The following is a 24,159-nucleotide window of genomic DNA, read 5'->3' on the forward strand; positions in this document are numbered from 1 at the left end:
TAGAGATACAGTCTCCCTGAGTTGCTTAGCACCTCACCATAGCTGAGGCTGGCTTTGAACTCATGATCCTCCTGCCACAGCTTCCTGAGCCACTGGGATTACAAGCGTGCGCCAAGATGCCTGGCTAGAACATGGATTTTTTTTGTTCAGATACATACAACTTTGTTTGGGTATCAGCAGTATCACTGATGAGCTGTGAAACCTAAGGTAGATTATTTAACCTCTCTGAGCCACAAAAATTTCCTCATTTGTCAAGTGGAGACTAAGAGTTCCACCTTGGAGAGTTGTTATTGGGTGGCTTCAATGAGATGATGGACATAAAGCATGAAGCACACGGTGAACCACACAGGAAAAGCTAACTGATATTTGCCTGTTCCCTGCCACTCATCATCATCCTGTTCCCTGGGGTGATGGAGGTGGGAAAGGTCACAGCCTGGTAGAGTCAAGAGCCACCCAAGTGAACAAATGCCCATATATACCATGGGCTGCAGGGCTGTGTGTGATGGAACAATTAATTTTGCCTGGACAAGACTGCTGCAAGGTGGTGGCATCTGAGCTGCAGATTGGGCAGAGGGCTCCGTGGCTGGCTTAGAGTTGTCCTGTGGGGTCTGCTTGGGGAATGGATCATGCAAATGGCTTCTAAGCCTGGAGGTGTTGTCCAGCGGCATCTGTGTATACACGGTGTCTTGTGCTATCCGTTTTTTCTCTTGCCCACATTTTCTTATGCTGATACGGGCTTTATGTGATTCCATCACAGTTTGCGTGGGACTCCCTGATCAAATAGTATCTCATGTTTTCTTCTTATAAACAGACTCTAAGTCAGGTACAATGGCACATGCCTACAATCCCAGCAGCTCAGGAGGCTGAGGCAGGAGGATCATGAGTTCAAAGCCAGCCTCAGCAACTTAGCCAGACCCTAAGCAATTTAGGGAAACCTGTCTCTAAATAAAATGTAAAACAGGGCTGGGGACATGTTTCAGTGGCTAAGCGTCCATGGGTTCAATCCCTGGTGCTCCCCACACCAATAAAGATAAACTCTAAGTCTTTGGAGGCAAGAAATGTGTCTTTGTTCACACAGACAGTAACAAACACATAGTGGGTCATGTTTGATGAGTGAATGAATAAAAGAACAAGTGAATGAATACCTCTGATGGCTAGCTCCACCACGTGCTGGCTATGAGATCATCAACCCTCTGCGCTTCCGTGCTTCTGTCTGTAAAGTGGGTTAGTAACAAGTGCACATTAGACAGTGGCCCCTGTAGGCACCATTTAGGTCTGGCTGATGTGCTGTTGAATTTGGGAGATACCTGCAGACTTGGGCAGGATGAAGCCTAGGCATTCTGCTTCAGTGGCTGATAGGAGAAGGCTTCAGAACTCTGCCGAGGCTGGGTTGGGACTTGTCTGCTGATAAGGAGTTTCTCTCTCTTATCTGCCACCCAGAAAGGAAGGGGCACCTGGGAAGGATCCCTGGCCTCCCACCTGTCTCAGGGGAGTCACTGACTCAGGGAGGGCTGGAGGTGAATTCCCCATCTCCTCCTGCCTCCTTGGCTATACTGTGAAACTGGAGCTAATTAAAACTTCTTTCTTGTCATCCACTGGGTGAAGAAGAGTCACCCAGAATATGATTCATCCCTGGAGATCACCTAAGTATGTCTAAATAATAAAACTGTGACAGGGAAAAACCTCATCTGGATAAAGAAATTCCAGGCCCTCGGAGTCCTGGGGATAGGGAGCATCCACAGACTGTGAGTTACAAGAAAGAATGAACTGCCCTGTGCTGTGGCGCATGCCTGTAATCCCAGCAGCTCTGGAGGCTGAGGCAGGAGGATCATGAGTTCAATGCCAGCCTCAGCAACTTATCGAGGTCCTAAGCAGCTTTCAGGCTGGGACCTCCCGGAAAGTCATTTGTTAATGTAATTCCTTTATTCATTTATTCACCTGATGAATATTCCCAGAGCCCACAAGTTTTGGTCGTATTTTTTGATGATGTGAACAAGAGACCTGACAAGAACAATTATCAATTATCAATTATTTGGCACTCATGGCTTGAGAGGTCTGAATCCATAGACAGCTGACTCCATTTCTCTGGGCCCGAAGTGAGGCAGAACATCATAGTGGAAGGTTGTGGTGGAGGAAAGCAGCTCAGAACAAGACAATCAGGAAGCAAAGAGAGAGGTCTGCTCACCAGCAACAAAATATGGCTCCTTCAGCCATACCCTACCTGCAGAACCCAGTTAATCCACATTAGTGGATTAATGCACTGATTAGGTTAAGGCTCTCATAACCCAATCATTTCCCCTCTAAACTTACTTTCATTGACTCATTCATGAACTTTTGGGGGAATGCCTCATGCCTAAACTATAACGCCACAATTGCAGGACCAATACGTGGTCCACGGAGAAGAAAGGGCAGCTCAGTTTTATTTCTCGTTGCCTCTCTGTGGCAGATAACTGGCTTGGAAAGGTGCAAGTTTAGCAGTGAGGAGAGATAAAATCAAGAGGCAGGACTAAGGAAGCAGACTTTGAGGAATAAATTATCATGGGGACTGGGAATTGAAACTTGAGGTGTGAGTGAAGAGGCGGCCAAGAACTTGGAGGAAGATGCTCCAGCCCAAACCAGATAGATTGGCCCAAAGCCAGCATAAATTTCAGAAGCCCTGATAGAGTGAGCTTTCTTTCAGGCATGGGTGTTCGTTCACCAGTGGCCTCGGAGATGCCCCTCTGCTGTGTCTCTGAGGCTTCCTGCCCATGGCACATTCTTAATGGGACATGCTCAACTCAGCCAGGATATACCCCACCCGTCTGGAGTGCACAGGTCTGGAAGGTTCCCTTGTGGTGGATTTAAGTGGTCAAGAGCCTCCCTCTCAAGTGGGAGGCAAGGCTCAGCGCAGCCAGAAGACCCAGATGAGGTCACAAAGCAAGAGCTCACTACTCCTTGTTAACTGAATGAATGCTTTGATGGAAGAAACCCCACCGTGCAATGTGAGCCCAATATGGCCTTAGAGAAGACTTCCTGGTGGAAGTGACATTAAATTAAGATGTGGTTAAAAAGAAAGGAGCAGCCAGGCTGAGATGAGATTTAAATGTCCCTAAAAGAAAAGACCATAATGGGGATTTAACCAGTGGTTGTCTAAAGGCCTTTCCGGATGCTCCCCAGCTTTGGAGTCAGGCTGTCCTGGATTGGAATTCCCTGTTCTGTCCTTTCCAGGCAGAGCCCCTGGGCAAGCCCTCGCTGTCCCCGCGAGCCTGGGTTTCTTCTGAGAAAGGAAGCCAGTACCAGTGTCTGCTTCAGAGGATGACATAGGACAACTCATGTAGCGTTACTCTGTTGGCCTGTGAACCCATATCAGTCCCTTTCTTTCTCCTGGAGCCCTCTCTGGACAGAGAGCCTGGCTGAGTCTCTTCGGTGAATGCAGCGCTCAGTAGCAACAGGTACATGGTAGATGTTCAATAAACAGGGCCCCTCGATTTCTGGCCTCACTTCGTGGAATCCTGCTTCCTGGGGTTGCAATGCCTTCCGACTACACCCCGCCCCACTGTGCACCCTTTGGGAGAGTAATGATCAGTTCTGAGTTCCAGAACATAGTACGTGCTTGTGCAGCAACCCTGGCTTTAGGTCTTCGCATAAAGGCTGTTGGGGTCGGGTTGTGCTGGATATTAACTGGTTTGGGTTTAACGTTTTGAGCCGGGGACGCGGAGAAGCCGGAGTTAGCGCCCGGGAATCCCCTAGACCGAAAGCGGCGGCCAGAGCGGAGCGCTGTTGGAGGCGGGGCCGGCTTTTCTGTCGGCGAACAAGGGCCGATGCGCTGCACCTTTAAGGAGTCGAGCCGGGAGGGGCGGGAGTGAGAGCGGCTCGGGAGCGTGCGCGGCGGGACCGAGCAGAGCCGGGGTCTGGGGACCAAGGGCCGGGCCGGACCAGGCGGCGGGACCAGGCGGGTGAGGCCGGTCGGGTGAGCGGAGCGGAGAGTGTGTGTCTGTGGGGTGGGGAGCGCCCAGGAAAGGGCTGGTGGCGCCCCAGTGGCTCGTGATCTGCCCCCACTTTCCGAGTCCAGGCTGCCCCCTTCCTGCGACGCGCTGGGTGCCAATGGGTCCTGGACCCGCAGCTCCCTTTCTGGTCCGTTTTCCCGCGGTGGCATCTGTCCTCCTCCTTGGTGTTTGGAAGGGCCCGAGACTCCCAAACCCGGGTGCATTTCCATCACCAGGCTTCCCGGGCCGAGCTGCCACCCTCCCGAAGCCCGGGGACAGGGCGAGGTCGGGGTGGGTCCCGCACCTTCCTGCCACTCCGCCTCCCACCTCCCGCGCCCGCAGCAGCCCGGACACCCCGGTGCCTGCAAGGTTGGGGTCCTGCGCTCCTGTTGCCTCCCCTGCCTGGAGAAAGGTCACAAGTCGCCCTCCCAGACTACAGCAGATTCCATGTCACCTCCCCCGCGTCTCCCTCCATGTCCATCCATACCCCCCGACATCGCTCTCCTTGAACACCTCTCCGCTGCAGCCTGTCGGCAACCCTCACCCCCACCCGCCCCAACTCCCTCGCCCTTGCGTCCTTGCCCCGGGTCCTCCCGGAGACCCACTCGCGGGGTGCTGGTCCACCCACCCCACAGCCCGGTGCCCGCCGGCATCTCTGACACCCCGCCTACGCGGACCCGGGCTTCCCGGGTGCGGGTTGTGTAATGCCGGCTGCAGGGCAGAGCACGTGCAGGATTTGCGTCCCCAGCCTGCAGCCGCCTGGGGAGGCCAATTGACAGGGAGGCATGGGGAAGGAAGAGGGTGGCGGAGGAGCCAGAGGCTTGACGTCCGGGGGACACGTCTTTTGAACCTGTTTTGATGCCCTGGAAGCTGAGAAGAGGAAATAAGAGGAAGGTCCTGCCCAAGCAGAGACCTGGAGGCCAGCATTTGTGTCACCCTCTTACCTGCCCAGAAATCCCTCATGGCTGGCTGCACCTGGCTTGCCAGTTAAAAATAGTTTATAATTAGCGGGTGCAGTGGCCCAACCTGTCATCCCAGCGGCTCCAGAGGCTGAGGCAGGAGGATGTAAGCCAGCCTGGGCAACTTAGGGAGGCTGCCTCACAGACCCACACAAAAAAACTGGGCGGGTAACTCAGTGGAGAACACCCCTGAATTCAATCCCCGGTACCCACCCCCCCCCCAAAAAAAAAAGGAAAATAAAAATTGCTATAATTAATAATAGCTAACATAGAATAAACAAGTACTGAGTGCCAGGTGGTAATCCCCTTTAAAAGATTATAGCCCTTACTCCCTTCAAGAGCCCCTTGAGGTGGGTGCCACTTTTAGGCCCACTTGGCAGGGGAGGTATAGGAAGCTTCCAGAGGTAGTCTTTTCCTAGGACACAGTGAGTGACCTCAGTTCCCCACTCTGAACCACTAGACTTTTTACCCAGTATTAACTAATCAATCTTCTCAGCATTTTGCTCTTTATCATTCATTTATATTTTTTAGTTTTTTGGTACCAGGGATTGAACCCAGGGGTGCTTCATCGCTGAGCCACGTTCCCAGCCCCCACTTTTTAAAAACTTTTTTTAGATTCTTTTTCTTTTTTCTTTCTTTTTTTTTTTTTTTTTTTTTTTTGTAGTTGTAGATGCCTGTAATCTTTTAAAGGGGATTATTACCTGCACTCAGTACTTGTTTATTATATCATGTCTTTATTTTATTTATTTTTGTAGGTGGTGCTAAGGGTCGAACCTAGTGCCTCACACATACTAGGGGAGCACTCTGCCACTGAGCCACAACCCCATCCCCCTCAGCCCTTTTTTTTTTTTTTAAGACAGGGTCTCCCTGGGTTGCTCAGGGCCTTGTCTTTGCTGAGGCTGGCTTTGAACTTGTGATCCTCCTGCTTCAGCCTCCTGAGCCGCTGGGATTTCAGGCGTGTGCCACGTTCCCCTGTTTATTTATTTGTTTATTTATTTATTTATTTTGCATGCTGAGGATTGAACCCAGGGCTTTGTACATTATCAGTATTTTTATAACATAGGAAATTAGAAATAATTTGTGTTCTTAGCACCAATCTATTTTCAAAAATTAGGTTCTGGGGATGGAGCTCAGTGGTAGAGCACTTGCCTAGTCGGTTGAGGCCCTGGGTCTGATCCCCAGTACTACTTAAATAAATAAATTAGTTAATTAGCTCATTTTTCAGACCACCAAGGGGTCTTCAATGCCCTCCTCCAGGACATCGAGGCCCAGAGAAGAGAAGGGACTTGCTTGAGGCCACACAACTGGAAAGTGCCAGGACTGGAATGCAAACATGTTTCTGAGATGGTTCATGGGTTGCTTCCTGGGCACCCCTGCTGCTCTGGTCCCTTTGCCTAGGCTCCTGGAGACCATTTCCTCCCTCCTGGCTTCCTCTGCTGAGGCCCAAGAGGGGAACACTCTTCTCCCCAGGCTGCCTTTGCCTAGGCCCTTCCAGAAATCTCTGATGCCAACTCTTACTGCCCTCTAGGGTGCAGCTTGGCAGCTCCGCAGATCCCTCCAGGAACACTTCCCTGATTTCTCTTGTCCCCAACTAAAAGCTTTTCCTGCCTCCCACTCCCATGGTGGCACTTGGAAAGTTCTGCTGTGTGCAACTGTCTTGTCCTCTTGGGTGCAGTTGTGTTAGCAAGATCAGAAGTGCTCCCCAAGGCCCCTCTCTCCACCTACCTGGTCAAGCCCCAGGACAGAAATAGGGTGAGAGAGAAGGGTAGGGGGAGGACCACAGCGGGTGCAGTGGGTCCCAAAGTAAGAATAGACCCAGGATTTATGAACCCTGCATCACCAACCTCCCTCAGTGAGTTTCAGTCTGATCTCAGAGAAAATTATTTTGCCTGGTGTCTACCATTGTAACCTTGCATATTTGCTTTTGTTTATAACACAAAGGATTTCCACCACAAAATCAGGCAGGCTGCGCCCATATCTCCCTTTTACCACTTGCTATAGCTATGTGTCCCTGGACAAGTTACCTAACTTCTCTGAGCCTCAGCTTTTGGAAACAGTACCTGCTTCAGAAGGTAGTAGTAATCCTTAGCTAAAATAATGCATAGGCCCAGTGTGTGGTAGACAGTCAATAAACACCAGCCAGCTATTATGAAGAGCATCAGTAGTTGACCACTACTTTGAATCACAAGAGCTCTATTAAATCATTAATAAACGGCTCACATAGACCCTACTTAGGAGGCAGGCAAGGGAGTTCAGGCCAAGCAGAAGTAATCATATTTTGTATTCAGTAAGGCCATGGGCAAACTGCTGGATAATGGAGTTAAGTTCCATTCTTTTTTTTTTTTTTTTTTTTTTTTTTATACCAGGGATTGAACTCAGGGGCACTTAACCAGTGAGCCGCATCCCCAGCCCTTTTTTATATTTTATTTAGAGACAGGGTCTCGCTGAGTTGCTTAGGGCCTTGCTAAGTTGCTGAGGCTGGCTTTGAATTCACAATCCTCCTGCCTCAGCCTCCTGAGGCCCAAAGATCAGAATTTTGTGAAAGCTCTCCCCAGGGGATTCAAATGGGTTGAGAAGAACTGCCTTAAGACGGTGAACTTAAACAAAAATCCCTGTGGACTGTAAGACGGTGTTTTGGGGTAGATGGTGTGAGTGGTTACAATGTCCGTCACATTTATCACAATGATGAGACTAGGTCAGAGTGGAGCAATTTTGTTTCCTCTAAAAGAATTAGTGGCTGGAGGTCTGGAGACTTTTGTTTGTTTGTTTTTGGTACCAGGGACTGAACCCAGGGGCACTTAAACACATCCCCAGCCCTATTATATTTATCTAGAGACAGGGTCTTGCTGAGTTGCTTAGGGCCTCACTAAGTTGCTGAGGCTGGGTTTGAACTCACAATCCTCTTGCCTCAGCCTCCGGAGCTGCTGGGATTACAGGCATGCACTACTGTGCCTGCTGGAGACATTTTTGATTATCATAACTTGTGGATAGCATCAGTGGCCAGTTATGCTGCTGAATGTCATACAATGCACAGGAAAGCCCTACAACAATTACTTGGCCCCTGTGGTCAGTTGTGCCAAGTAGAGAAACCTGTGCCACATGTGTTTTCCACAGCATTCTTTCTGACCTTGAATGTAGATGAAGGTGTTTCCCCAGATCAATCCCTGAGAAGCCCTCTGGACCAGTCCAACCTTCCCTGTCCCGGAGCCCAGGTGGCCATCGCTGCCTGTGGCTGAATGCACTGGGTCTGTCCTGGGCTCCACTGTCACTCTGGAGCTGTGCCCAGCAAACTGCTGACTCAGGGGAACAGAGGCTCCAGAGGGTGCGGGCCAAGGTCCTGACGCTGCTGCGGGCTGGGATCCTCATCTTAAGTCATTACCTAAAGTAACAGCAGCCTTTGTCTGAGGCAGTTTCCAGAAACTTTGGCTGTTTGACTGTTGGCATGGAATGATGTACCCAGACTTGGATGCCAGCCCTGTGTATAATGACATCTGGGGACTGTGTTTGATAGGTGAGACTCCTGATTATAGAGACAGTGGCACAGATGCTACCCACAGAGCTCTCAAGCATCTGGACAGTCCCTGAGCAGTGTAGGGCAGGGGACTGCCTGACTTCCATGAAGGCAGGTGGGATCTCCCTAGCTGAGCAGGGGAAGCTCAAAATGTGCCAGTCACCACTCTGAACTGGTTCCTTGTACCATCTCTTTGTCTCATTTTGTCCCCACACTGATGTTCCAAGAGGTTCAACGTCCCATGGCTGGTCTGTGGCACAGCAGAGATTGAACCCAGGTTATTGAAGTGCAAAACTGAATCCTCCGAGAAGCATTTGCAGATGGTAGTGCCACGTTAACAGCCAGGACTGACAGATGTGCAGAGCTTGCTAGGTGAGAAGGAAATCTGTGTGCCGGGAGAGGAGAGCCCGTGCACTAGCATCTGTGCACTAGTGCAGAAGGGCATAGTGTGTTTGGGGTTGCAGATCTATCCAGGAAAGAGGTGGGGGGAGATGGGACCTGAAAGATGGACAGGCACCAAATCATATGTGGCCTTGCACCTCATGCTGAGGACCATCGGTGGACCACTGGTGAGTTGGGTCAGGGGAAGAGAAAGGTGTGTGATGTTGGGTAGCTTGCTTAACCTCTCTGGGTCCCAGATCACCATCAGGACTGGCGTCTCAAACCATGCTGCTCTGATGAATGTTCACTGTGTCAGTGGCTGTAAGAATAGAGCAGCCTACGTTGACGCTGGCCCTGCAGCGTGTTGATTTATGGCTTGTTTCCTCTCACTCTGAGCAGCTGGTGGTATTTTGACTTTCCATGCTGGTTTTTGGTATTTATCAAATGCCACCAAGGGCAAAACACTGTGGATGCTAAGGACTGAGACAGATCCAATGATGTGGTTGGACTTGACTTAGAGGAGCTGGCATCCTGTGAAGGGCACAACCAGTGTTCCCACCCCAAGGGACAAACCACAGATGTCACAAGATGTGCAAACACCCTGGGCAGGAGGGTGAGGGGCTGGTTGCCAGGCACCCAGGAAAGGCTAAGGGAGCCAATTGCTCTGTTAGAAGAGTTTAAAAGGAGTAGATGGGGTAGGGAGAGGGTGTCTTACTGGTAGAGAGAGTGGGGACAGCCAGGCTAGGTGGCGCACACCGTAATCCAGCAGTTTGGGAGGCTGAGACAGGAGGATCGCGAGTTCAAAGCCAGTCTCAGCAACTTAGCAAGTCCTAAGCAACTCAGTGAGAACCCTGTCTTTAAATAAAATACAAAATAGGGCTGCGGTGTGGCTCAGTGGTTGAGTTGCTCCTGAATTCAATCCCCCGTACACCACCCTCCCCCACCAAAAGAGAGTGGGGACAGTGGAGGAAAACAGAAAGTCCATCCAGGGCATTCACAAGAGGGTCAGATCAACAGTGTGTCTAGTACCTATTCCCCAGGTTTCCAGGTTGTAGGCAGAAACAGGTTTTCACGCTAGGGAGATGTTACTAATGGACCTGTGTCCTATGTTCGGCTCCACTCTGTCTGTTCTCCACCATGGGACCTGCCAGGCAGACCCCAGGGGCATCTGTTTCCCCAGGTCATAGAATGTTTTGTAAATGGAAGACACACAGTGAAAAGTGAGATCATGACTCTTATAAGAGACAGGATTCTGCGCAAAGCAGGGGATGCTAAAATGTCACCTGAAGGACATGTCAAGGCCGTGAGAGGACCTAGCAGTGTGAGGCCTGTCGACTATTGAGGAAGGGAAGGGACAGGGACTCAGAAAACAGAAACCTGACAGACCTGTGAGAAATCAATGAAGCCATGAGATAAGTTTGTAAAAGTGACCTCTCTCTGGTAGGGCCACCATAGCCAAATTGAAGTGGGGAGGATTTTTCATAGAGTGTACTAATCCACATGAGGCTATTCTCTGTCTGACAATTAGCATGGGTGATAATTACCACCTGATCTTGGTTTAGTATTGCTATTAAAATGGTGATTTTTCTGGAGAGGAAGGGGTACCTGGGATCAAACTCAGGGGCACTCCACCACTGAGCCACATCCCCAGCCCTGTTTTGTATTTTATTTAGAGACAGGGTCTCCCTGAGTTGCTTAGTGCTTCGCTTTTGCTGAGGCTGACTTCGAACTCACAATCCTCCTGCCTCAGCTTCTCAAGCTCCTGGGATTACAGGCGTGCACCACCGCACCCTGCTAAAATGGCACTTTTGCTTTTGATTTTATTCATTTTGATACAGTTCCAAACAAAAGGGTGTTGCACTCTTAACCATTTTCCTGGGTAACTGAGACAGCCTCCTTGGGGGAGATTCTGGCTTAAAGGAAAGTGGGGACCAACTCCCAAAGGGCCCCCAATGCTAGACTTTTTGCAGGAAGCCAGAAATCTTGCCCCTGAACCTCACCACCTTGTATTAATAGAGCCCTGATTTCCTTTAACACCGGCTTTGCTTCCATAGCTAGAAAAGGCTGCAGGCCAGCTCCATCTGTAGTGAAGACTCCTCATCTCCTAGTCTTTCCTTTTATTTGGGAGAGTAGGTTGCATCAATGGGAGAATGTCTGTGGGTGCCCAGGTTCTAGTTTAGGCCTCTGCTCTAATCCATGCATATCCAGGGCTATTTTAATTCATTTTAGTCATGAGGAAAAATAGTTTCTTACATGATGCTGTTTCTTTCCTTTGAGGGGGGGATGAAGACTCTTGTGGGCTCCCCTAGAGCCCGAAGACTTTAGGGTTTTGGAGATAAAGGGTCAAGTGGCTTTGGCTTCTGTTTTAACCAGCAACAGGTTGGCTTGCATTTCAGCTGTCTTCCTGAAGACAAGATTTCAAGCAGGTGGTTCTTTCAGACTGTTATAGCCCACACATCTTGGCCCAAGAGTCTGACTTTTTGAGGTGCTCGGCCAGGCCAGTGTAGTATGGTTTATTGTCTTACTTTGTGGCCAATAAGTCTTTTTTTTTTTTTTTTTTTTTTTTTTTTTGTCCCAGGAATTAAATCCATGGCATTTACCACCGAACCACATCCCCAGCACTTTTTTTTGTATTTTTATTTAGAGAGAGAGAGTCTCAGTGAGTTGCTTAGCACCTAGCTCAGTTGTGGAGACTGGCTGTGACTCATGATCCTCCTTCCTCAGCCTCCCAGGTTGCTGTGATTACAGATGTGTGCCACCCTTCCTGGCTCCAAAACAACTTTCTAGAAGCTGGGCCACAGGATAAGCTAGCCTCCTGCCTTTCAAATGAGCCCCTGATTGATCTGCCTTTTCTCCCCTCTGGCTGTGACTTCTCCCAGAGGATTGGGTAGCAGGACTTGCTGGTACTCCCTGATCCTCCATCCATAGACCCAACCTGACTGGGCTTCTTCTCTTGCCCAGTGCTGCCCTAGTGGCAGAAGTTGCCAGCTTGTTCTTGAGCAAGGACCCCAAGGGACCTGTTGCTGGTGCTTTGTGAAGCAGGACAGTGATCCCTTTCCTCAGCCCCTCTCTACCATAAAGAAGATAGGAATCTATGGCTGTTTATGGTTGTGTAATTCCAGGCCATGTGGTTCCAAAAGAGAAAATTCTTATCATTTGCTATCTTAGAGTGCTGGACTTTGATCCTTAAAGACTAAAGTTCCTGCCAGGCAGACTTAACCTCTGGACAGTGGCATAGGACAAGAGAGTCTGTCCCGAGCCTCAGGCCACCCAGCTCATGTTCAGATATGATGAATTTTCACTGTAACACATTCAATTTGGTATTTCTTCTTATGAGAGATTATTAAGGCTTGATTACTGCCTCTCATGGGCCTTTTGAATGAATATAAAGTTCAGGATTGGGCTGGGTTCCGTGGAACACACCTGTAATCCCAGTGGCTCGAGAGGCTGGGGCAGGAGGATCTCGAGTTCAAAGCCAGCCTGAGCAACTTAATGAGGCCCTGAGTAATTCAGTGAGACCTTGTCTCTAAATACAAAGAAAAAAGGTGGGGGGGGGGGGGGCTGAGGATGTGGCTCCATGGTTAAGTGTCCCTGGGTTCAATCCTTAGTACCAAAGGAAAGAAAGTTCATGTCTAGCCAGTAGGACTCTCTGTGATAATTAAAATGTTCTGGATTTTCATTTTCTAATATGGTAGCCACAAGCCACGTGTTGCTATTGAGCATTTGACATGTGGCTGATATCACTGAGGAGCTGAACTTTAAATTTCATTTAGTTTTAATGAACTTAAATAGCCACATGTATAATGGCTACTGTGTTGAACAATACAGAATAGAGTTGTTGTTTTTTTTTTTAATAGTATTGGAGATTGAACCCAGTGCTAGGCAAGTGCAGTACCACTAAGCTACATCCCCAGCCCTTTTTAACATTATTTTGAAACAAAGTCTCACTAAGTTGTCCAGGTTGATTTGCAATCCTCCTGCTTCATTCTCCTAAGTAGCTAGGATTACAGGTGTGCACCTCCATACCTGGCTTCAAGATAGACCATTTTATTTGAGTTCATATTGTATTTTTTAATTAAATAGGAAAAAACCCTCATACTTGTGTACAGTAGCAATTCAAAATTTACAAAAAGAATATCAGTGAAAAATTTTACTCTCATCTCTGCCTCCAGAATCCCATTCCCTCCCACCAGAGCCAGCTACTAGTCCCAGTTTTATTTTTTAATCCCATTTTATTTGAGTTCATATTGTATTTTTTAATTAAATAGGAAAAAACCCTTCATACTTGTGTACAGTAGCAATTCAAAATTTACAAAAAGAATATCAGTGAAAAATTTTACTCTCATCTCTGTCTCCAGAATCCCATTCCCTCCCACCAGAGCCAGTTACTAGTCCCAGTTTTGTGTGTGTGTGTGTGTGTGTGTGTATCCATGTAGAATCATTTCATACATATGTAATCATAACATATACAATCTCTCTTTTTTAAACACAAATGGTGTTATTCTATCTACTGTCTTCTGTTCCTCACTTTTTTGAATTAATAATGTATCTTGGAGGTCATTACCTATGGGGAAAATTGAACTGCCTTATATTTAGTTTCTATTTGTATTTAATGCCTGTATGTAATGTTTTTTATTTTTGTTTTTTGTTTTTTTGTTTTGTTTTTGTAAAGCTATACCATTGTTTACTTACCAGGTTCCCTGTAAGTGGACATATGAATTTATTATCTTTTCATTTATGGTATAAATGAAACTGTAATGAATAACCTTGTACAAATGTATTATTACACATGTTTAGATATAAATATAGGTAAATTCTTAGAAGAAAAAATATTACTAGGTCAAAGGTAGGTGAATTTCCCAGGGCCACATATTTGGACTTTGTTGATGGGTGTGTACTTTTTTTTTTTTTTTAGTATCAGGAATTGAACCCAGGGGTGCTTAACCACTGAGTCACATCCTCAGCCCTTTTAAATTTTACTTTGAGATAGTGTCTCACTAACTTGCTTAAGGCCTTGCTAAGTTGCTGAGGCTGGCTTTGAACTCTCGATCCTCTTTCCTCAGCCTCCCAAGCTGCTGGGTTTACAGGCATGTGCCACTGCACCTGGCTGGGAATGTAATATGTACATGATATGAGAGCATCTAGTTCTACAATGGCCTCAGGTACACAGTCTATTTCTAAACTTTTTGTGCATTGTTGAATAAAGACCACCACAAACCTGTAGACGTGATTTGCCTGTCTCTCTTTTAAATGAGATTGAGCACCTTCTATGTTTAAGAGTCATTCCAGGGGCTGGGGATGTGGCTCAAGCGGTAGCGCACTCGCCTGGCATGCGTGCAGCCCGGGTTCGATCCTCAGCACCACATACCAACAAAGATGTTGTGTCCGCCGAGAACTAAAAAAAATAAATATTAAAAATTCTCTCTCTCTCTCTAAAAAAAAAAAAAAGAGTCATTCCACTTTCCTTTCTGGTATGTTATTTATGCAGATTATTTGCTCATCTTTTCTTTAATGGATTTGTTCTTGTTGATTTGTAGGACCCTTTTATACATTAAGGAAGTTTGTTACCTTTGATATGTGTTGACATATTTTAATCCTGTTGATGATAACACTTTTGAGTAGATGTTTAAAAACCAGTTTTAGCTGATTGCAGTAATGCACAATTTAAATTGCAAGTTTGAGGTCAGCCTGAGCAACTGAGACCCTGTCTCAAAATGAAATGAGAAGGGCTGAGCATGTAGCTCAGTGGTAGAGCACTTGGCAGAGTTTGGCCTCAGTGATTCAATGCTTTGACATTTATTTCTTATGATTCCCAGAATCTCATGTGGGAGTCCTTGGGCTCAATTCTTAGTACCATAAATCAAACATTTTTATGTCATCAGCTTCTTACTCTTTTGTAATGATAATAATAGTGCAAAAATTATTTTGTAAATAGTGATGTTTTGTCATGGCTTCTGTTTTTTTGTGTTGTTTTGTTTTGTTTTGTTTTTTAGTGTTAATGGACCTTTATTTTATTCATTTATTATTTATATGCAGTGCTGGGCATTGAGCCCAGTGCCTCACACATATGAGGCAAGCCCTCTGCCACTGAGCCACAACCGCAGCCCCCCCATGGCTTCTGGTTTTTATACCTCTCTTGGAAAGGCCTTCCCCTTGGAGATATTTTAGGACAGAGTTCTCATGATTTCTTCTAGACGTTTCATGGTTAAACACTCACCTATCTGAAACAGTCCCCGGATCCTGTGGCTTTATTTTCCCTTACCTGTGGCCTCACACTCCTGTTACAGAGCCTTTGCCAGTTCCTCTGTGCTTGTGGCCAGCCCTGTGCGTGCTGTCCCTAACACTCCAATAGCCCTATTGACCTTTGGTCCTCACCCTTCCTCCATAACTTCCTGAATGCAATGTTTAGGGAAGCCGGGGTCCAGAAAGGGAAGGAGATTTCGGTATCTTTATCGGAGGTTCTTTGTTAAGTTTGTAGGCCTAGAGCCAAGTACATCTAGTCTTCCCATTGTTGTGTTTCCCATCCAGGGAACCAGGCTGTCCTGTGGTCCTTCCCTGCTTGACCTTCACCTGCTTTCCTCTTTGACCTGTAACCCTTCCTAGGCCAGGCTCCTTATCAGAGATGCCCCGCCCTCCGTGCACTTTTGCCTAATTGGGGAGGTAACCTGAACCTAGGGCAGACTATAAAGCCACAGGATATTTGTACTCCCATGTGCTGGCTAGGCCCAGCAGCTTTGCTCTATTCAGCCATCCATTTGGCTGCTCTGAGCGCTCCATTCATATTCCCTAAGATGATTTAATGCTTTGTCATCTTATTTCTTGTGATTCCAGAATCTCATTTTCAGCTCCTGTCAAAGCCAGTAGCAGTTGGGAAAGAAAGCTGTGCTCTTTGCAGAGTAAGTATGGATCTTTTAATTTTATTTTTATTTTTTGAACTAGGGATTGAATCCAGCTGCATTTACCCACTGAGCGGCATCCCCAACTCTTTTATATTTTATTTAGAGACAGGGTCTCGCTGAGTTGCTCAGGGCCTCATAATTGCTGATTTTGGCCTCAAACTTGCAATCCTTCTGCCTCAGCCTCCCCAGCCACCAGGATTACAGGAGTATGCCACTGCATCTGGCAAATATGGATTTTTAACACCATAGACAACAAAGTAGCCCTTCCCGAGCTTCTGAGCTCCCTCCCCCCTACACAGGTCACCTATGTGGGTGGTTCTTTAAGTCTGATGGGAGGGGATTGGACTCCTGGAGGCTTTCAAAGCTTCAGCATCCACCCCTCCCCCATAAACAGTTCTCCAAAACTGTACCTGGAGCAGAGCTCTGATGTGAAAGAATTCTAGAAGGCCTAGGCTTCTGGAACCACTGTGCTTTCCTGTGGAATATGGTACTGGAACTGGCCCTGGATGCACAAAAAAAGTTCACCAGGTAGCCAGGATGGCAAGGCACTCCATTGGAAGGAGGCCATGTGGACCTGGCATAAGACAAGGAACTAGTAGTTGGTGCAGGCAGAATGGGGAAGTCAGAACTGGGCAGTGGGGCTGGGACCCTAAGGGGTGCTGCACATTTTATCTGGTAGACTTTGGACCAGTGCAGCCCAATCCCTGGTGTGGATGAGGGGATTCCTCCTGGAGTTGGTAGTGGAGGAACTCGAGGTGTAAAATAATAGTTTTTATAGAAATAGGAGTCTGGCCCCTACGCGCTGCTGTCAGATTCCTAGGAAGTCCTCCATCTGACATGAGAGCTGAATTTCAGATTTAATTGAATTTGATTAATTTTAACTTAAATGACAGTTTATCTAGATTCAGACAAGTTGACTTCAGAGACAGCACCTTTCCGCTATTGCATAGCTGGAGTGGTGAGAGGAAGTGATGGGAAGAGTAGACGATGCCTTGGCATCTAGGAGGCAAGGCTGATGGGGGTGCGGAGGCCCGTGAGTCAGGAGGAGCCGGGAGAGACATGCCTGGAGCATTGCAGGGCCATGGGATCATTGGTGTGGTAAAGCAGGCATTTGGAAAAGTGTGGAAGGAGCTCTTATCTTGCAGAGGAGAGAGCTGGAGGATGAAAGTGAGGAGGAATTAAGGAGAGCATTGTGGGAATATCCAAGGGAGAGAGTGAGGAGAGCATGTGGTACCCTGGCCAGGGATGCTCAGCCTTGGCTTGCTTCAGCAGTGGAGTTGCTGGGGCAGCAAATTACAGGAGAAATGGTTCAGCCAGAGTGAGGGGGAGACAATGAGGTCACGAAGAAGGCAGAGGTGAGCACCTGTGGACAGTAATCCTGGGGGCTTTGTCACTCTTGCATTCATAACTGGTGCAAACTAACCTACTTGTTTGGAAATTTCACTGTGATTTTCCTCTATGATGGAGAAGATGTATTGTTAAGGCAAGATTGCGATAAATCATCGAGTCGATCTTAAAGCGGGAGATGGAAGCTTTATTCACCAACCGGCAGTCTGGATCCACCAGCTGGTGGTTCAGGGGGTAGGCTGCAAGTCTACACCCTTTGACCGCTTCCCGGGGTTTGAGTACGCCTTTTATAGTCCAAAACCATATTAAAGCATAAGTGGCTGTTGCTATGATTCAAAACCATAAACAAATGTTATAAGATATAAAATCATAAGCAGAAAAGAGAGCAAGCCCAACATCCCTAGTTGTGTACACGTTAAAGAATGGTTACTAACATCTAGACAATCAATCTCGGACAGGGTACATTGCCCAAGAAAAACGGGAACCAAAGAGAGAACACTTTTACATTGTATAAGAACTGTCATTTTGTGTTGCCAAACATGCGATGCTAAGCAACTATTGATGGGTACAGAGGTGGGGCTTTCCCTGGGAGAAGCATGTCTTACATGATGTGGCATCTCAGGGCAAAATGAAGTCTGTTTGGTCATTGCTCATATAACCTGGCCCATAACAATATATGACAAGGAAATAGAACAACCTGTTTCTCCAGTTATTCTGTTCCATGGATTCTGGGGCTTCCACAAAAGAGAATGTTCACTGCGTCTTTTTTAGCTGTTGATCTTCAGTGATGGTTTTGAGAAATTCATTTTCTTTCCAAGAACTCCTTCCAGAAATCAGTGTGGGGTAGATGCAGTTCTGTTTAACAGTTGGGGACTTAAACTTATTTCAAGAACATACTGTTTTTCTAGTGGAAAACATTGTGGGGAGATTTTTTTTTATATTGCACAATTAAAGAAAAAAAATTATAAGCAGCACCCAATAGTTTTTAAAACATACCAGCAAGAACAGGGAGTAAGCTGAATGGTAAATTGTAAAGTTATTAACATGTTCATTGCTGTTGCAACAGTTCTAAAGAAATGTGGATATTGCCCATGAGGACATTGAACTCTGTGCCTTGTGCATAACTGAAGCACAATGAATATCTGCTACAGCAAGCTTTGCAAAGGCAAAAATAGCGTGAACTGGGGACATCCACAGGAGAGGGTTAAAATTCAGGTCATAGCATTTACCAACTGGGAGACTAGGGACATTTGTTAACTTCTTTAAGTCTCAGTTTTCCCATCTTTAAAAGGGGAAGATTATGTGAACCTCTTCCTGGGACCTAGCACAGAGTCCTCAGTAGATGGAGGTGGTTGCTCTTAGGTCTCTGGTGATGGTCACGGTTATTGTTTTTGTTGTTGTCATGACAACCATTGCTATTTTGGAGGGAGCAAAACTTCAGTTTGTCAAATCTGATGGACTATACAGAGACATATAGAGAAGGGCAAGATTCTAGAAAGCGCTCTACATTCTGTTTATTCTTGGGTTTTGCTTTACACCCTGAAGATTAAGGGATTGTAGCTCAGGATCCCCGGTTTTCATTGAGAGCATTGAAAGAGAACGGTGAAATGCCATGCCTGACTTCTAACCCCAGAATCACTCCATTTCTCTCATGCTGTGTTTTATCAGGATCCACTAACATCTCTTGTCCAATTAATCTTTGGCCCTGTGTTCAGAGCTACAGGCCCCAGATGCACAGCTTGGATGTTAACAGGTGGCAGAGGAGGTTGAGTGGCAGGCTCTGGCATGGGATGTGACAGCGTGTTTCCCTCCCACGATGGCCAGCTTGACATTACCTCACTTCACACGGTGCTGCGGGGCCCTGGGGTGCCTCACCTTACACAATAGCCACGGAAAAAAAGAGTGTTTTTCTTTTTCAGTTTATGAAATCAGGCATGAACATTATTTAAGCACCAAATGTCTGCTAGGTACTGTTTTAGCTTCTGCGAAAAATATAGGGGACAAGATGCTGGAGAGGATAAGCCAAGTTCTACTCTTTAATTGTCTGGCATAATTTCAGAAATGTTTTAAGAGTAGGAAAGAACAGAAGGGGTGATCTGGTTGAATGGTCTCATTTTGTAAATGAGGAAAACAAGGTCTTGCAGTGGATGTGTGGAAGAGCCGGGTAGGGGACAGCTGGCTGGAACAACCCCCAGCCCAGTGGGCCTTGTGCACCTGCCCCTCCACTGCAGCCTTGTATACACCAGGTCATGGTTCCCCTAGATCCATGTGTTACCTAGTTAGCATTTTTCTTTCTTTTCTTTTTACTTAAATTTCTTCTTGTTGTTGTTCTTCTTTTCCTTTTTTGGGGTGCTGGGAATTGAATCCAGGGCCACTTAACTGCTGAGCCACATCCCCAGCCCTTTTTATTATTTTATTTTGAGACAGGGCCTTGCTAAGTTGTGTAGGGCCTTGCTAAGTTACTGAGGCTGGCTTTGAACTCATGATCCTTCTGCCTCAGCCTCCCAAGATGCTGGGATTACAGGACTGTGCCACTGTGCCTGGCTTAAATTTCTCCTTAATGTTGATTTGCATCCCTACCATAACTTGAAAGTATCCATAAAAATAAATAAAAGGGAACAATGTTATCAACTAGCTGAATACCTCCAAGAGGCTGTAGGGTCAGATTGCTGTATAACACCCTCATCCTGAGAGTTAGTCTTTGACCTAAATAGGACCTGAACTGAAAAGCACCTGTCATCCCAGCAGCTCAGGAGGCTGAGGCAGGAGGATTGCAAGTTCAAAGCTGGCCTCAGCAATTTAGCAAGGTCCTAAGCAATTGAACAAGACCCTTATCTAAAAATCAAAAGATCTAGGGATGTGGCTCAGGGGTTAAGTGCCACTGGGTTCAATCCCTCGAATCAAAAAATAAAATGAAATAAAATAAAAAAGAGGTGGCTGTCTTAGAATGTATGTCAGTGTGAGCTGATGCAGCGTACCCCTGAAGCATTACTTAATGTTCTCCCACTCCCTAAAATCATCTCACAAGCCATCAGTTATGTAGATCCCTAGTTTGGTAAACTCTGTGTTACATGCGATAGTTGGTTTTCTGATTTTTCTGACATTGGTGGTTCCTGGATCCCAGGGAATCAGGTTCCTTTCTGTCTTCAGCCTTCCCTGGGGGTCACTGTCATTTATTAATAGAATAAAGTGCTCTATTAATAATACCCACGGGCAGAGGAGCTGCTCTTTTAAAGGAATGCTGGGTCCAATTCTTTGTCAAATGGAGGATGTCGCAGAGATAGGCATGATCTCCTGCTCCTTATCTGTATGAAAACAGTGCCATCAGGAAGCACTTTTCGGTCTCTTCAGTGAGGACCTGGCTTTATTTGACCTCATCAGGCAAAGTGTGCAGTTCTCTGTAATAAACCCAAACTTTACTAAAGGGATCATGCGCTACCCAAGACTTTATTTTGCTATTGAATGAAAAGGAGCCTGGTAGACCTTCCCTTGGAACTGAGGGTGACATCCACAGCAGGCACCTGTCAAGCAGGGAGGTTTCTCTTTTCCCAATCTTACCTTCAGTTTAGTCATTCAGTCCATATATATATGGCTTTGGACTAAAGTACTCTAATTCCTGGTCCAAAGGTAAGTGGTGTATTAACATCCTACAGCTCTGCGGTCAGAATTCGCAATGGCCCTCAGCATTTTTTTAAAGACTCTCTGAGATGTGGAAGAGTCTTGGCAAAGCTGACACTTCCCACATTCATCAGCTCACATGAGATCCATGATGTTCAGATTTGTACAAATCCCTTTCTCTCCGTGATGAATTTGCTTACCCCTTGATGGCAAGGCCTCTTAGAGCCTCAGATTATGCCCAGCAGTTCTTTTATTCTGTTCGCAGTGCTGAGGTCTGAACCCAGACCTTTGCATAGGCTAATAAGTGCTCTACTACCCAGCCATGCTCCCAGCTCTTGTACCCAGAATTTACCAGGTGACTCCTCTGGCAATTTTGTGATTATTGAAAGCAATAAAACATCAGAGCCGGGCCAGCATGGTGGCCCATGCTTGTCATCTCAGCGGCTTGGGAGGCTGAGGCAGGAGGATCACAAGTTCAAAGCCAGCCTTTGCAACTTAGTGAGGTTATAAGCAACTCAGCCAGACCCTGTCTCTGAATAAAATGTAAAAAGGGGCTGGGGGTATGGATCAGTGGTTATTCAGTGGATTGGTACCCCTGGGTTCAATCCCTGGTATCAAAAAAACAAAAACAAAATAACCATCAGGTCTCGCAGTATCACTGGGAATGGTTGTTCCTAAAACAAATTAAACAGGATGGAGCCCATTTTGTAATTACTTTCCATTAATCCATTTGTAGTTTTTGTGTCCTGTGCCATGGCTGGCCCTGAGAAAGGGCAGGGATGATTGTCCCCACCCTCATGGAACTCTGCCTCCAGAAGAAATAGGCCAACAATTTAAGCATGCTGGGAAAATTGCAAATAGTAAGAAGCCCAGAGGTAGCTGAATGAGAAGCAGAGTCGGCGCTGCGCCCTGGGAAGGAGGCAGTTGTCATCATGACCCAGATAGAATGTGCGTGAGATGGAAAAGGACCATTTAACCCATCCACCCATGCATCTGTCACCTGGGTCTCTTGGATCTTCAGGAAGACATTAGGATACTACCTTATGGGCTTGTTTTCCCCTGCTTCTTGCTGTATATTATTTATTTTTTAATAGGTTATATACCAATATAATACAAAAGATTTAAAAAGTTAAAGACAAATTTCGTGTTTATGAAAGAGAGACATGAGAGAGGCTTGTGGGACCAAACCTGTTTGAAAAATAGAGTTCAAATCTTCAGGAGAAATTGGGAGTGATGAGTGTGAGTTCCCTTTTTTTTTTTTGTACTGGGGATTGAACCCAGGGGAGCTTAGCCACAGAGCCACATCTCCCTTACTTTGTATTTTATTTAGAGACAGGGTCTCACTAAGTTGCTTAGGGCCTCACTAAGTTGCTGAGGCTGGCCTTGAACTCTTGATCCTCCTGCCTCAGCCTCCCCAGCCACTGGGATTACAGGCATGTGCCACCATGCCCAGTGAGTATGTGTTCTTATGAGCAAAGTGATTACAAAGATGGCAGAAAGGCCATTTGAAAAAAAAAAAAAAATTAAATAGACCTCCCTGCAAAGGCAATGTGCCCAAGTTCAAAACCTGTTTTGTAATCTACAACTGGATGACCTCAGGAAGGTTACTTAACCTTATAGAGTCTCAATTTCCCTAGCCTATAAAATGTGATAAAACACCACCTCGGGCTGGGGATGTGGCTCAAGCCGTAGCGCGCTCGCCTGGCATGCGTGCGGCCCGGGTTCGATCCTCAGCACCACATACCAACAAAGATGTTGTGTCCGCCGAGAACTAAAAAATAAAAATTAAAAAAATAAAAAAAAAAAACACCACCTGGCCTCTCTGACAGGGTTGGTGTGATCTATCAAGGATTGGCAAATACAGCCTGCAAGCCTAATGCAGTCTACAGCCTAATTGTATAAATAAAGTTTTGTTGGAACGCAGTCACACCCACTGATCACACATTGTTCACTACTGCTCTCTCACTCTGATGGCAGGCTGAGTAGTTGTGGCAGAGACTCCATGGCCCACAGCACGAACACAGGCATCATGTGGCCCTTTATGGGACACGTTTGCCAGCCCTTGTGCTCGATGGTTGTGAGGTCAGTGAGTTCATTATAAAATTGAAATAAATATCACTTGACAGAGGTGTATGGGATAAATCTCTTTACAGGAAACATAGGAAGGCCATGATTTGGTGGGTCTTAATGCTTTTTCTTGGAGCAGTGTGTTCTGGGGAATATGTATGACTTTCGCAGAAAATGCTCTAATTCCTGGTCCAAAGTTCCATGGTGTGATTAACTTCTGGCAGCTCTGGGGTCAGAATTCCCAATGGCCCTCAGCATTTTTTAAGGACTTTCTGATTTAACACAGGTAGCTGGGTATCATGGCAGAGCATCACACCTGGCTTGCAGGTCCTTGCAGGAGTTGTGATCTGTGTCAGGGAGGTAATGGGACTTGCAGTAGTTTTCATTCTATGCCAGAATGAACCATGTTGTGAGTTCATGAGACAGGACTAGATTGAGACTTTTTGAACCCCAATTTCAAAAGGGCCTGTTACATGTCAGGCCTTAGTCTCGGTGCTGGGGACACTGTCCTTGCCCTGACGACCTTACATGGTAGCCTTCATTTGCGCCCGGTTAAGGTCTTTTTTTTTTTTTTTTTTGGTACCAGGGAATGAACCCAGGGGCACTTAACCACTGAGCCCCATCCCCAGCCCTATTTTGTATTTTATTTAGAGACAGGGTCTCACTGAGTTGCTTAGAGCCTTGCTAAATTGCTGAGGCTGGCTTTGAACTCATGCTCCTCCTGCCTCAGCCTCCCAAGCCATTGGGTTATAGGCGTACACCACTGCACCCTGCTCCCCCAACTTCTTATGGTGTATTATTTGTTTTTTAATAGGTTATATATTTATATGATAATTCAAAAGATTTAAAAAGCAAAAAATAAATCTCATATCTATCCCTGACATGCAGCTGCATATTCCCCCCCCTTAAATGTAACCACCATTGCCAGTTTCTTTTATACCCATCCAGTGATATTTTGTGTGTACAAACATACATGTTTATATGTCTATTCCATTTATTAAGGTTCTGTGTGCTTTTTATTTTTTATTATTAAAATTATTATTATTTTGGTACCAGGGATTGAAACCCAGAGGTGCCTAACCACTGAGCCACATCCCTTTTTATATTTTATTTAAAGACAGGCTCTCACTGATTTGCTTAGGACCACACTGAGTTGCTGAGGGTGGCTTTGAACTTGTGATCCTCCTACCACAGCCTCCTGAGCTGTTGGGATTATAGGCATGCACTACCATGCCCAACTCATTTTTATTTTTTAAAATTTCAAGTGTGTTGAGAGTAGAAGGAGTCATACCATATCATCCACCTGGATTCCCTAGTGGTTAACATTCCCTGTATTTGCTTTATTTTTTTCCCTCCCTCTCCATTTATATTTACATTACCTTTTTTCTTCTGAACTTTTAAAAGTGAGGAGA

At 46.3% G+C, this 24,159-nt stretch overlaps 1 protein-coding gene across 3 annotated transcripts in view; it reads left to right on the top strand.

The window, feature by feature from the left end:
- Positions 1-3,828: 3,828 nt before the first annotated feature.
- Positions 3,829-24,159, top strand: part of ABHD6 (abhydrolase domain containing 6, acylglycerol lipase) — a 46,855-nt gene continuing 26,524 nt past the window's right edge. Inside the window, exons 1-2 of one of the 3 annotated variants that reach the window (XM_081284065.1) lie at positions 3,829-3,949; positions 15,648-15,712. The gene's annotated coding sequence lies outside the window, so the exon portion shown is untranslated. Of the gene's footprint in view, positions 3,950-5,854; positions 5,880-15,647; positions 15,713-24,159 lie in introns of those variants that run through there. The other 2 variants (XM_081284066.1, XM_081284067.1) reach the window with 2 other exon arrangements.

This window comes from Spermophilus citellus (genome assembly GCF_964194105.1).
Source record: "Spermophilus citellus genome assembly, chromosome: 3".
NCBI classification, from domain to species: domain Eukaryota; kingdom Metazoa; phylum Chordata; class Mammalia; order Rodentia; family Sciuridae; genus Spermophilus; species Spermophilus citellus.